Here is a 15,871-nt window from a genome sequence, read left to right as displayed (position 1 = left end):
TACAAAAAAGAGTAGAGGGGGAGAGAAAACGACAGTATGAATCACTTTGAAAGTCAAGAAGAGGAGTTAAAATCTGTATGAATTATTTGCATGCTGAACTGCTTAACAGTTAGTAATTTTCTCCATGAACAGAGAAATTAATGAGACAGTGTAGTCTGGTACTCAATGCAAGGGACTCAAGAGATCTGATTTCTAGTCCCACTTTTGTCAGTGACCTGCTGTGTGATCTTGGGCAATTCATTTCACCCATCTTCTCCTCACGCACACCCCTCTCCCTTCCACCTCCACCCCCACCTCCACTTAACATGAAAAGGAGGATACTGCACTTCTGTGAAGCACTTTGAGTTCTAAGGGGGTTGCATACCAAGTTTTATATTTTTTAAATCTATGCTTTTAGCAGGTTACCATCCGTGATTAAGGGATCCAGTTTATCAGTGCCCTGGCTCTTTGTGGAGTCATTTAGCTCAGTGCAAAATAAGTTGAGTGTATATGCAAAGTGAGCACCTGCCACTATCATTCTGATCTGGTCACTCTTCATATCCACTTGGTACTCAGGTAAGTAACTGTCTCACATCCACAAGCCATGAGTGGCTAGGGCGAGAGAGGTGCAGGCACCCTAAATCTATTTAACAGCTTCCTAGCTACCCTCCTCATCCAATGTGAACAAACTCCACAAGCGAAACCCTAATGCGCGCCATGCAATGTCTGACAGGCTCCCTGAGCCTCCCCCAAGAGGTAACAGTCAAAAGTCCAGAATGGGGAGCTGAGATTAGGCCAGCACCACAAGGAAACACTACTGATGACACTCAGTCTTCAACCCCCATGCTCAGCACCACGGGACAGGAGCAAGCCATTGGGGAGTAGGAGGCCAGGCAAGTTTGCTCTGCAACCTTCAGGTCCAACCCCACAGGATAGGAGCAGAGCCATCACTGTCCAGGGTAAGCAAGAGACTGGGGGAGGGGGGGCTCACTCTGCAATCCCTGTGGCACAGAGGCTGCTGTTGCTACTCAGGGTGATTGTAGAAGCAGGCTCACTCTCCAGGCCCACCAAGCCGCCCCTCCACATTGAGCCAGGATATAGCCAAACATTGTCACCTTCTGTCTATGCGCAAATCTTGTGTCAAAATGATTTGGGCTCCACTTTATTAAACTTTATCTATGATATTTTATTACGTAGGAGGACTGGCATCAACATTAAAGCTGTTCAGTGTAAAAGAACTTTGTTAACAGATTATTGACTCATTACCATGAACTGTTTCACTGAGTTAGCTGCAGAGTATATTCTAATGCATCCAGAAAATGTTTATATGTAGCCCTATATCCATAAAATACCACAATTCTGGTTGACATTGATTTCAGACATAGGATTTAAAGGGAGGCAGCCAAAGCAGAAATATTCATTGTTCTATCATATTACATGTCTTGCATAAAGTAGCAAAACACTTCATTTTTTAAAAAGGTTGAATAAGGCCTGAAGCTGTCTTGCAGACATTGTAAATACAAATAATTGGACACTTGTAAATTTACGTGTTTAATCATCTCTGCCAATGAAAAAGGAAAACAGCTGTTTATGTTTGCCTATGTTTCTGCCCTGAAACTGTGTTACATTAAATTACCAACATTTGTTTGCTTGTCATATAAAAATTCTAGTATTGATTTAATTACTGAGACTATCCCCATATTTTCCAAGCTATTCTTCATGGAGGAGAACATTTACTGCTCTTTGTTTCCCTTGACTTCAACAAATAGAATTCCGAGCTAAATTCTGACCCTTGTCTAGTCAGCCAGGAAAACCAGCCAAAGCTCCATGCTGCCCAGCCAACCATTGCTCCCACAGAAACGTGCTCACATCTTTTGTGGTCATACACCACACAGCAGCCTAGGCCAGTGTTTCTCAACCTTTTTTTTTATAAAGTACCCCTTTTAAAAATATATGTACCCCCAGTACCTACAGTTTTCAGACACACAACCATTTTTTCTATCATTGCAACACATTTGTTTAAACAACTTAATCGTAGCCGGGTGGGTGATGAAATTTTTGGGTGTAAAAAGTACAAAAATAATAAAGCGCTGTAAAACTTAAAACAAAAATTCAGTGTTCTCCAAATTTCAGTTGTGTTGATGTACCCCCCAGACGTCTCTCGAGTACTCCTAAGGGTATTCATACCACTGGTTGAGAAACACTGGCCTACCCCATCTCAACTTCACCCTGCTAGAATGGCTTCTGACATTCTACTTCTTCTCTGCTGCCATTTATGAGAGTGAGGAAGGGACAGCTTCCCACACAACTTATGGGGCAGGTGGGAATTGAGATATATACCTGAGTAACAAGCCAAGGAGCTCAAATAAGGAAAGTATAAAGCAAGACAGCGAATCTATGGCCTGCAGGCCAGATCTGGCCCCCAGCTTGCCTTGATACAGCCTGCAAAACTCGTGTTCTCCCTCTCTGCAGCAGAGTGAGCTAGCACTGGTTCTCTGAGCCTCGATGCCCCCCTTTGTGGCTGGAGTGCGAACACCAGCTCCCTGCTACTTCCCCCCACCAGACAGGCAAGGGCTTTAGCGCCAGCTGCCAGGGGAGAAAGCGGTGGCCAATAGGAGTGGTGTGGAGCAGAGCCTGCAAGCACAGGACAGTAAGAAGCCACCTGTACCAACCCCAGGAGCTGCACCAAGATAGTGCTCCAATCCCCTGACTCCTCCCACCCAGACCCCTTATCTACACCCCACTCCCACACCCTACCTCCCACCCAGGCCCCACACCTCCACCCTCAGCCTGCTCCCTGACAACCCCATCCCATACACTGAACCCCCCATTTTTGTCCCCATCCCAGCACCCACAAAATCTACTGGGCCTGGGACCACAGGAACATTAATCTGGTCTCATTGAGCTGCTCTTCCAAATTTCGCACAAGTCATTCAACTGAAGCCATAGATATCAAAATTCAAGGCCAGCCTTGCTTTTGGCAGACTGCCTCGCCAGGTGTTCACAATCACAACAGCCAAACGTGTATAAGACTTTTAGTTGAGAAAGCCATGTTTAATCCCAAGTCTCTGCTATGACTAGGAGATGTGGGTGACCTATAGAAAACACCAGAATTTTCTTTGGAAAATCCACAACAAAATGCGGTAGGATTGATTACCTTGGTAATGCCAATTCCTTTAGAATTGAGGCTCTGATTATCCAGCACCAGTTGAGGTGGAGCAGGCATTGTGTGCACATGTCTGATATATTTTTACCAAAACTACTACCTTCCCAGCTTGTCAAAGGAGAAAGGAAAGGGGGAGGCCAAAAGGAAAGGTTTAAAGCAGTGTTTCTCAACCTTTTTAAAAATAAAGTATCCCTTTACAAAATGTATAAGTACTCCCAGTACCTACAGTTTTCAGACACACAAATTTTTTTCTACCATTGCAACATATTTGTTTAAACAACTTCATTGTATCCCCATCACTCTTTCTAAGGTACATTACTCATGGAGGTCAATGGGGCTGGGCTATTTAATATATAAAGGTACTGAGAAATGTATATGTCAATACCAAGATGGCAATGTGTATATTATGTAATTAATACTGAATAATAATTGCCAAATGAGACCACTTCCCAATCTGCTTACAAAGGGCCTAATACAATTTAAATTTTAATCTAGGATTGAGCCAAAAACAATCTGATATGACTCCAAATAACATTTAGTCACCCTTCAAACATATAGGCTGTGTCTAGACTGGCAAGTTTTTCTGCAAAAGCAGCTGCTTTTGCAGAAAAACTTGCCAGCTGTCTACACTGGACACTTGAATTTCTGCAAGAACACTGATGATCTCATGTAAGAAATCAGTGCTTCTTGCGGAAATACTGTGCTGCTCCCGTTCGAGCAAAAGTCCTTTTCTAGCTGGTGTTCACCGGAAATGGTGATACTATTTTATTGTCACCTATTTTATGGGTGCGCATCAGAAGAATAGATTCAAAATGTTTATTAAATTAAATTGTTTATTAAATTGTTTATTAAAATTCAGATTACAAACTAAAAATAACTTTCTAGAATCCCTTTCAGTGTTATCAACTGGAAAAAGAATAGGATTGTAAGGAACAATACTGTTTCTCAAAAGTATGGAAGAGAAAATTAAAGGTAACTAATAAAAGCAGTTGGCACTTCTTAAGGCTTTTTTTTAACTCACTAAGCAATAAAACTTGACTCATCTAATGTGGGGATAAGAGACTCACGTGTCTTTTGTTCTCATGCACGTAGGCTGTTTATTTGCCCTTGCACAGCTAAGGAAGTCAGGCTGATAACATGTTACAGTAAAGAGTGTGGGTTAACACCTGCAGAGCACAAGAATGGGCTCGGAAGCTTATAAAAATGATACCTTATTTCCTCCACTAGTCTTTTATCATGTTTCTGTCTGTCCTCCATGCAATTATTTCAGCTTTGGGGTCTGTCATGACCATGAGAGATGGCCAGCAGCCTGGGGACTAAGGGGTTAATCATGTCCCCTGTACCTAGCCAGGTATCTGGTCAGCCAATAAAAATGCAGATGGGGATTTCAAACTGAGACAAAGGAATTTTTAACTTTTCCCTCCTTTGTGTCTGGGCCAGTTTGCTCTCTAGATACTGAGGGAGACAAAAGACACGTCTCTCTCCAAGAAAAAGACTCTTGATAATGTGTAAGTAGGGTAAAGTCTAGATAAATCCATCAGGTCTTATTGTTTTCTGGTTTGGGAATTTGGATCTGAGGTCTGTGCTGTAAGAAATGGGGTTTTCCTCTGTTTCTGTAACTAAGACCTGAGCCCATGGGGGTTCCCCATGAGTATATTAATTGGTGACTTTTTCCATCTAGTCATTATGCTTGTAACAGTAGTATTGTTTTAATAATAAAAGTTATTTCTTTTTTTAATTAACTTGGTATTGGTTCATTTCTGTGTCCTGGAAAATCTGTCTGTGGGCTCTGCATGCCTCTGATGAGGGGACAGCAATCACTGATTGCAACTTGTATTTTCTCTTTTCTTTTCAAGTTCTTTGGAGAAAAGAGCTTGGGATGCCCTGGGGTTGGTTTCAAGTGTCCACTCCTGTTTGTGGGTTCAAAAGCACTTGACGGTGACAGCGGATTTCCCAAAATCCTAGGATTAGGATTTGGGGGGAGTTTTGTACCAAAGCCTGTAGAGATCAGGTTTTAGGTTGCTTTTGTAGGCCCCCACTTCTGCATTCATCATGCCAGAGCGGGGAATTAGCTTTGACAGGGTCAGACTCCATGGAATGACCTGTGAAGACGACAGATATGTTTGGAGGCATTGGGGAGTCTGCAGATGTCTTAGCTGACCTGTATTGCCAGTATTCTGAGGGGGAAATAGGAGTTATTTAGTGCCTATTGATGCTATGGGATAGCTGTGGTCTTTGAGCTGTTAGCTAGATCTGTAGTGTGCTGACTGCTTAGTCTCTTTATACTAAGGGTGGGGAATATTTTTGGGGTTGGGGGCTACTGACCCACAAATATCAGTCGGGGACCACACTCAAGTGAGAAGTGGAAGTGAACTAGCTCCCAGTGATGAGGAGGAAAAAACCCTCCTTTACTTAAGGATAGAATCTCACAGCAGCCTGAAGGAAAAAGTGCTCATGGCAGACTGAAAGCCTCGCTTGCAGTGTATCCTCAGCCTTATGCTTCAAGTAAGTGAGGGCGACTCTCGTGTTGTGTTTTAGTTTTATTTAAAAGTTTCTCTGAGTGTTATTTTAACAGGTAAGTTAATCTCTTACATTCACTGACGTAGCAAAGGAGGTGTGGGGGCGTAATTGCCCTTTTGCTTCCCCTCTCCTAACTCTGCTCACCTGCTCCTCCTCCATCCACTACCACCTGCTGAAGCCTCCTTCCTGCCTCTGCACCCCCAGTCCAACCTTCCTCCCTCTTCAACAGTGGGATAGTGCCCGCCCCAAACTGGAGTGGGGGGGGGGGGAAGATGCAGTACAAGCTCCCCCGCCCCCATCAGGCTCAGCTGTGCTCCAGGTTCAGGGCCCTGTCATGTGGTGGTGTGGGGGGAGGGGGCAAATTTTGCTTTTGCCTTTGCCCTCGGGTGCATAACACCCCTCGCTACACCTCTGTATAGAATTGAAGTTGGAACTTGCAAGTCTTGACAGTTCCTGTTTAAACAAATATTACATCATCTTTACTTCCTTACAATAGTTGACACATTTATATAAAAGTTAGGCAAATCGCAGTTTTTCTTGTATGTAAAAATAACTTATATGTATAGCAGCTAGCACCATGGATCTTAGTCTATAACTGGAACATCTAGGTGCCATACATAGTACTATAATAAATTTAAGAGCACAAGTCCATTGAAAACTTCCAGCCCAAATTCCAAAATTAATCACTGAAAGGTTAATGTTTGTAGCAGATTAATAAATTTAATCTACTTCAGAGCAGAAAGGAAAATAGAAGATGCCACATTGCAACACTCAGTGCTCATCTAGGCTATATTGTGCTACCCTTAAACACAGAACTCTGTGAAGTTTAAAAATTAGTAATTTGTCCCTTTTACCAACAGAAGTTGGTTCAATAAAAGATATTACTTCACCTGCCTTGGCTCTCAAGTTGCCTATTAGTTCTACAGGAATCCCTGCATCATAAATAAAGATACCAATTAGTAATGTAACATGCACAGTTTCAGATAAAATTTAGAAATTTTACCTTACTCTCCAAAAATCTGGCAAAAATAGTTCATGAAACACACAATGTCAATCTAATGGCATCATGTATGAGTGCAGTATAATAAAGGCTTGTTTCCATCTGCTTGTTATAAGTGGAAATGCAAATACCCTATAGTTAAGAGTGACTAATACTTTGTTTTAAGACACATGTTTTCAGCTGGCATCACATGACATAGTTTCTCTCCTGCAGAAAATACAGACTTCAATGGCTGTGCCTTCACCATACTCATTTAGTTTTACATTCCCTCCACCATTTCCATAACAACCCCTATGCAACAATCTATCACCTGCAGCACTTTTTGGGCTTTTCTCTGGAACTTAAGGAGAAGAGAGGTCTCCCTCCCTTGAGTCTCTGGTTACCTGAGCTCAACTAGCACTGGCCCCCTCTTCCCTCCCTAGCACTTCCTTGGGTTGATAGTATAATTGGCTCCTTAAATTATGCAGCTGACCAACCTGATTGTCTAATAACCCCCTCCCGCTTTCTCGAGGGAACTAATTAACAGTTGAGTAATCAGAGTGTAGGTGCACCTGTTCACAACCTGCACCCTATTACAGACACTTACAACTTTTTCCACGATTTAACAGCTTGAGCTTTTCAAATTTTCTATGACAAATGTCTGCCTCAGGCTGACACCTGGCAAGTTTCAGTTAAAATTATTCCTCCATTTCAGAGGTCAAAGTGAAGGTTAAGTTGCATTATCTTGTCCATGATAAAAATCTTCCGTGCATTTAAATTAAAAGCTCTAGAACCTCTATGCTTTGCAATAGCTTGATGCTTAGCAGGAGTGTGCTTGTTGTAATCTCTGTGAAAGGCTGCCTAAATAATAAACTTCACTTCCATATGCTCATTAAAGATTGGCAGCATTAGTCACTGAAAAGACCATCCACAGTGAACATGTCTATCTCCACAAGTAAAAAAATGTACTTTTAAATTACAAAACAAACACTCCAGATTACAAAATATTTTCCCCACAGACATTTCTTGAAATAAATACAAGTTCACATACACAAATGGTTTTGCTCAAACATCTTTTTTCTAAATCAACCAGCTTTGACAAAAATTTTCCAGTCAGCTCCATGTAAGGCCATCCACATCATTTGTTGCAGAAGATGGTAGGTGTACAATGAATGAGGCAAGGAAAGAGGAAGAGTGGTCTATTGAGTCTGGGCTCATTTATTCAGTAGATATTGAGACAAAGAGGGCATCCATGCACATGCATAGATACATTTTGCCAGCCTGAACCTGAAGGGGTACTACCTACAGGACGACAACTGTAAGTGGCTACCAGAGCCCTCTGGCAACCATTTTCCATCTTGAAATTAGGAATGGGGACAGGACAGACTAGAAACTCCTGTTGAGTCCAGCAGGAAGGTTTCTGCAAAGGGTGATTTGAACTAGTAGTTTACTAGGCCGATAATGAACCAGAGCAGCTCAGCCCCCCCCCGATGGGAGGGAACAGCCTACTGACTCATGAACAAGGTTGAGTTTCAGGCTGGAGCTGAGAGAGAGAGAGGCAAATGGCTCAAGAGCAGGAAGCACTATCCACAAAGGGAGCCTCTGAGCTCCTAAGAGAAAGTCACATGGATCAGGCCATTCAGGTCCTGTGGAGAAGAACATTCAGAGTAGCAGAGATTAGACCTGGTGCCAGATACTGAGAGCCAATCAACCCTCCCACAGCACCAGACCAGATGCTAATGAGCCTGATGGCAGCCAGAAGAGGACCCTGCCCCATCCAGGGGCAAAGACACAGGTGAGCAGTTGTCTGAGCAGTTCCTAGGGCAGTCGCACTCATCTAAGAACTCACCCTCATTGTGTCTTCTACTTAGGAAAGTACCAATGTTATGCTATACAAAGCACGCGAGATCTTTTTTGGGAGAGAAGGCAGTACACAGCATTTATTGAGAATACAACAGTTAGCATATGCTTTTCAGTCACCCACACACCATGAACACAGTCTTGCCAGTCGATGTTATAGTCAGTGGCAGATATAGGGCAGGGCAAGTGGGGCGGCCGCTCCGGGCCCCGCGCTTCAAGAAGCACCGCGCATGCACGTGGCACCACTACGCATGCGTTGTATCAAAGGGGGGGCCCCGCGAAATTGTGCTGCCCTGGGCCCCACAAAATCCTCATCTGCCCCTGGTTATAGTTACCAATCCAGAGTCTGAATCAATCTAGTGGCCAGCGAGATTGATCGCAGAGGGGAGCCGGTCTCTGTCGGTCACGATCTGATGCTCCTGGAGTTGGTGGCAAGACAAACCCAAAGTCCCATGGCAAAGCACCCTGCTTTTATAGTCCTTTTTCTCTGTTGAAGTCTATGGATTTCACTATGTCAGTTTGTGACCGGTTACTCCTTAATTGGTGTTATCTTTTGATGTTATAATTCCAAAACACCTCCAAGAGAGTCATCCTGTCCAGGAAATGTTAATTGTCTTTAGGGTGCCAGCTCCACCTTAGAGTCATCAATCTGCCAATCCCTAATCATGGATACGCACTGATGGTTCTTTGACATCGGTAAGTGTCTTTGCCCCCTCTTCTCTTGACTGTCTGTTTTTAACAACGGCCTTCACACCTTATCTCTTTCTGATGATACAGTCCTCATTCACTCAGTCTTTCACAGAGATACAAACAGTAGTGTTTTATACTGAGCAAAAGCAAAAAGCATTGTAAATTAAACCTTACTAAATCTTGTAATCAATACAGTTCACATTGAAGGCCTGGGCCTTCAATATTTCTAATTTCATTAACATAGACACAATACAAAATCTTGTCTCTCAATTACTAAACCTTAAACCAAAGAAATGTATATTTCACTAAAGGGCCTAATGAGGGTCACAAGAAAAAAGGGTGGCTAGCAGGATGAAATTAAGTCATACATTACTGCCTTATTAAACCTGAAATACAAATATAAAATTCCACTCCTACACCAAGGAGGGGGCTCTCCTAAGAAGAGGATGAGTTGTGAATGTGGGGAAGTAATGAATTGGTTAATTTGTTCATTTGTTCATGTTAAGAACCTCTTAGTTAACTCTAACCCTTTCCTTCCCTAACCCTATTTTCCCCTCCCCCAACTAAAATCCCCACTTCTTATGCTATTTTAGGGGGTGTTAGCTCTTTGCTGGGTTTGGGTTGATGTGCATCATGGGTTCTTGTTTATTAGTTTTCTACACCTTTCCCATTAGTGGCATTATTCATTTGCCAAGGGACTGTGCCCCCTGGGGCTCAGATACAAATGAGGAGGCTCCAGGTATCAGACAGCTCTAGGCTCAACCCTTGCAAGGAGATGAAAGAAACCAATCCACATAGCAAACACCCAGGAGGAGGCTTGAGCAAAACAGTGGGCTATGTGAACAGTTAAATTATTTAGGGTTTTGAATACAGAGGCCTTAGCCTGCCTAATGCCATGACAACCACCACCAATACACATTTTGATAATCTTTTCTTAAGGATACAGAAAAAGGAAACACAGTTGCATTTACAGTTATTTATTCCAGGCTTTTAAAAATATCCCATATTCCCTTCAGCTGAAGAAAGTTTTTATAAGCAAAACCCTGTCTGACACTATGTCAGATTTGTATTAAAGATGGTAACTGTCATCTGGAGGGAGAAAAGAGAAAAAAGTAGTTGAGCTCTCTGGCTGTTAAAAGTCAATTCTTCCTTCAAGATGAAACACACAAAAAGGGACAGAAAAGATCAGCAGAGATTAAAAAATAATGCAGATTCCATCTCTGGTGTTGGCTCTCAGTGCTAGAGAATCAAAAGGCACAGCCCAAGTATTGACAGACTCTCAGACCTGGCAAATTTGTGTCAGCATCAAGCTGTTTAGGGAGTTGCCCTTCTGGCCACTGGCTCCCATCAGCATTGCAGAATGCAGTCTTGGGCAACTACGCTAGATTTAAATGGGAGAAAGAGAGAAATTAAAGATGGGTGGAAGGGGAAAAGCAAGGACCTGAGTCTTACATTCTAAGTGGTGTTCAGGATTTAGCCAGACTCAGTGGAGTAGGTGATGTCTTCTAGGTCTCTCTCTCTGATCACATACCTTTCATGTAAGAAAAGATAGAACTCAGAAGTTCACCAAAACCCCAGGCAAAGGATTCTTAGCAGGACTTGAAAACCCTGTGAAACTTCCTCTCCTATGGAAAATGACATGGGTTTGTGCCAGTTACTGCTCAGCAGGACATGAAATTCAATTGCTACATAGTTTCAGAGTGTATTCTCATGGCAATTAAGTAAATGCGAAATTAAAATACTAAGCTAAAGCAAACAGTTCATTTAATAAAAGCTGAAATCATTTCCATAAATTTTTTGGCTGAAGAGATCTTTTGGGTTAAAAAATGAGTCCTGTGAACCATTACAAGAAAGTAAAACACGCTGTATTACTCTCATGCATTGGAAATAAAGTATCTGTAATGTAGTTGGTTTACTGGATCTCCCTTAACATGTAAAACTTATTAAATTTATTCCCACAATGAGGAATCCTTGCTGTAATCATAATGACAGATGAGGAGAGGAAGTATTAAGCTCGTTTTAGTCCAGCCATCTCTCAGCTATTTTGATTCTCCCAACAAATATGTTAAGGACCCCAGAAAGATGTAATGAACGCAATAGCTCTTCCCCTCATCATCTGTCCACCAATCAGGCCTAATTCTGAAACACTGACTTTGGTCCATTAATTTCTAGATCCATTCTGCTTTACTAGTTCTGATCTTTACGCACCTTTGGATTGTAACAGCAGACCTTTCTATTTGGATCACTTCTGTCTGCCATTCACTGTTGCTGATTTATACATAAATGAATTTATTAATGGGCTGAGTTGAACTATTGTTACCTTGGACAACTTAGAATACTGGTCTCTGCACAAAATATTTCAGAGATAAGGCAACTGACTAAAATCCAGCTTCTGTTACAGAGCTCCTAGAAGGCTAGGCCAGCCATGGCCAACCCACAGCTCATGAGCTGAATGTGGCTCTTGCCCCCCCAAAAGTGCAGCTCATGAAGCCACTCCTGCGCCCCTCCACATGTCCCCCGCCCCCCTCCACTGGTTCCCTCCAACCCCCAGTCCCTGGCTTCCCTGTGCTTACTGGGTTGTAGGGTTGCCAGATGGTTTAACCAAAAATACTGAAAACCCCTCCCCCCCCCAAAAAAAACAGGGAAAAAATTTTGTTGAAAAAGGGGGGGACAAACTTGAAGAGCAAATAAAAGGACCCCCTTTAAGAATAGGAGGGGCTGTGCTCTGCCTCTCCTAACAGGCTGCTGGCAGCTGATGGCCATCTAGCCTCCCTCCCTGCTCCAGGCCAGACAGCTCCCTTGCAGAACTAGGTATACGGCGGGGGGACTGGACCTGATTGCTGACTGTGTAGGGTTGCCAGGTGTCTGGTATTGACCCGGACAGTCTGGTATTTTTGACCCCTGGCAGGGAAAAAAAATCAGATAATACCGAACATTTTAAGTGTCTGGTATTTTCTGAATATTTTTTACCGGACAGGAGGCAAAAATACCAAACTGTCTGGGTCAATACCGGATACCTGGCAACCCTACAAGGTTGGGACTGTGGGGGTTTTAAAAATGGAGTCTAAGATGGCTGCCATCTTAAAGGGGCAGCCTCCTTTAAAATATATATATATTTTTGCTAGACAATTCTGTTCGGGGGGGGGGGCTTTTTTTTTTCCTTGACAATTCTGGTGTGACTCTTTGCATTTTTTCCGCTGCTGTTTTGGCTCTCTTTGTTAAATGGGTTGGCCACCCCTGGGCTAGGCAAATTGCTTAAATCAAAAATCTTTGTATGCTCATTTTCTGAGTGCCTAATTATAGATACCTGGGGCCAGATTTACACAAGTACTGAGTGCTCACAAGTGCAGATGACATCCGTAGTAGATGTGCTTGGATCATATAGAATGTTTTAAATACGGAATTAAATGTTCCAGGTTCGGTACCCAAACTAGTGGACACAAGAACTGGGCTGAGAATTTTCTATCAAAGAGTTTGGCAGAAAACACAGTTTCCACAAAATATAAGTTTTCCAATTCCCAAAGGAGAAATTCCACTGAAATATTTTTGTTTTGAATCAATCCAAGTAGAAAACACTCTATTTCTGATCAGCCTGACATTAATATGTGCTCTATTAGCTGCCATGACGCTTCTCAGAAACTGTGGCTGGGTGTCGTGTGTCTGTTCTTTGTAGGCTGGACTCCTTGGCTTGAGTACATCTCCCAAAGTGCTCTGTGGTCTATCTCCTGGGAGATCTAGTCCAACTGCAAAATTTCCATTGATTTTGATGGAAGCAGGAACAAGTCCATATAAAAATGACATCTGCAGACCTTTTGAATCTAGTAAGAACTTTTTGATAAAATACATATAAAAATAGATGCATAATTTTTGTTTACAAAGTTTTAGAATGGACCAGAACCCTCAGTTCAATTTGTAAGTACATTTATACTCAGAAGCAGATGAAGGTTGGAAGGAAGGTACTGATAGATGTAAAAATATTATACCTGTAATAGGATGGAGTAAGACCATATTCATAGGAATTATTTTCAAATCCAACTTGAGGCGTCTCATAAAAATTAGATTGATCTCTTTCTTAATAGTTGAATAGTGCTAATAGTTGAAATTTTAAAGTCTTTTCTGAGATAGAAATGTAAAATTCCAATTAAAAACTTAACCGGTTAAATATTACGTTTAACTGGTTAACTGGGCTTGGTGGGTTGTTCCAGCTCAGCCGGGCCCACCATGGCACGGGCTCCTCCAGCCAAACCTACCACACGGTGGGCACTAGGCAGGCACTGCTCTGGCCAGGCCAGGCGCTGGTAAACCAGGGACCCTGGTAAGCATGCCATAAGGCAAGGCTTATCAGGTAACTGATTAACCCTTTACATCCCTACTCTGAGGTATTGTAAGGCATCAACCATGACTAAAATGCAAAAAGAAAAATGTCGTTAAGGTTTCCTTTTAAATAAAAAGGAAAGAATCCAGTCAAGAAGAGTCAATACGAAAAGAAAGTTGGAACAGCATGGAGATGGGTAAATGGCCAGATATTTAAGGAAAACAGAAGTGATACTAGTTTTACGTGCTTTTCCTGCACTTTTAGTTGAGTCCAATAAAATGTATTAGTTTTATTTGGGAAGGAACAGATGATAAGTTCTAGATGGATGACTGTAGGAAAAAACAAATAAAAAAGACATCTGAAACAGAGCACTTCATTTTTCTTCTCTTGTCTATACACAATAAACAGGATTTGCACTGATAAAATATACTTGACTTCATATTATATGAAGGAAACAGAAAGTAAAGAGTATACTAGCAATGATGAAACTTAACATTTGAAAATATGTGTGACCTTATTTTCTCCTTTAAAAAAATAATTCCTTAATCTTCTTCCTTACCTGTATATCCAGCATGTGATTTTTGTACATTGGCTCAAATCTGAAATAGTGTATAATACCTCAGCTCCCATTGAGTGTGTTCACACAGAAAAAAAAGGACAGTTAGTGTGTGTCTACACAGCACCCTTACCTTGAAATAAGCTACGCAATTTGCGTTATGCAAAGTGCGTAGCTTATTTCAAGGTAATTTTGAAATAAAGCACTATTCTGACAAATCCCTTGACCCTCGTGGAACAAGGGTCATAGGGACACCAGAAAAGTGTGCCCATTGTTTCATTTCAAAATAAAGATTCAGAATTGCTATTTTGGTATACTTAACAGTATCCTGAAATAGCACCGCTATCTAGATATAACCTTAGAGACAGCAACAGAATATTAACAGTCACTAGTGCTGGATCCAGACCTTTATATAAATTTACCACCTTTGGTAATCTAAGCTTCTCTCGTGCATACTGGACTTTACTTATTGGGATGATATTTTGTGAATTCAGATTCATAGACACTGGTGATAGAAATGTCAATTATTTTCTGTTTTATTACTGAAATAAAATACCGCCTTCCAATTATCCTAAAAGAGTTTGAAAACAGGACGAAAAAATGAAGCACATTTACAAGTGAACACTAGGTCTTGGTATGGTAAAAGCTATACTTCCCAACAAAAATTGAAACCAAATTGTTTTTTCCCTATCGTCAATCTAGAATTTTATCATCTGTCCCCCCTTCCCAAATAAAACTAATACACGTTCCCCTTCTCCTCTACCTTGCATAGGACATAATTTAATCCTGTCCAAACATTCCTCTTCACAGGGGAGGCCTTTTGAGTTTTTCTACTCTGTGGGAGAATCACCATAAATATACTGTCCAGAAAAGATCATGTGTTCCATTGAATAGCCAGAGAAGGCAATGGAAGCCTTTGCATTTATTTCAGAGGTCATTGGCTCAGGCCCTACAGTTGTCCAGGATGCTGTATGCAGGTAGTTATTTTTAATTAAATTAACGTTGCTAATTGCATCTTATGTACTTAAGTGTTCACTAATGCAACAATATTTAGGCCAGATGCTTCCTCAAAACAAGTAGTACCTACAATATGAGTAGTCTTAGTAAAGAAAGTGGGACTAGCTTACTCCATGTATTACACCCATGTGCTCATTGTGTAACTGGCCCTTTAAAATGTGTACAAAACAGCCCCTGATGTCATCTACCACTCAAAGCAAGATTCCCCAAAAGGGTGCTGATTCAGAATGATCCATTTTATCTATGGATGATATGTAAGCCTAACAATAAATCAGTTTAAACAGGAGATCTCTATCTCATATTATATCAATCTGTCAGTTGCTATAATAAAACTTTTACCTTTGATATTAACTTTATTATGTATGTCTCAATATTTCTTCATACTGATTACTCAGTGAAAGGGACTACATTATACTTAAGGATATGGAAAAGGTCAGAGACAAAAGGAAGCTTGAGTCTGCCTTTGTTTGCAATTTTAAAAGAAAACCACCACACTAATGTTAGTATTTGTTTTCACTTAATACATATGCTCCAAATATCTAGAAAGAAATTCATCACAAACAGTGTGGATGACAAACTACTTAAGACAAGCTATTGATCTCAGAAGAGTTATATGGACATTTAAAATTGTTCATTTTATGAAGATTCCACTATATTTGCTTTCCTTAAAAGGCTGTTGTGATACATCAACTTCCACTGCACAGTAGACAAATGACATTTATTGCATTTGGTACCCAGAGGAGAAGAATACATGATCACAGGATGCAATTTAAAAGAAAGGTTATTGCA

Source organism: Pelodiscus sinensis, chromosome 4, assembly GCF_049634645.1.
Source record: "Pelodiscus sinensis isolate JC-2024 chromosome 4, ASM4963464v1, whole genome shotgun sequence".
In the NCBI taxonomy this organism is placed as follows: domain Eukaryota; kingdom Metazoa; phylum Chordata; order Testudines; family Trionychidae; genus Pelodiscus; species Pelodiscus sinensis.
This window is presented reverse-complemented; position numbering follows the sequence as displayed.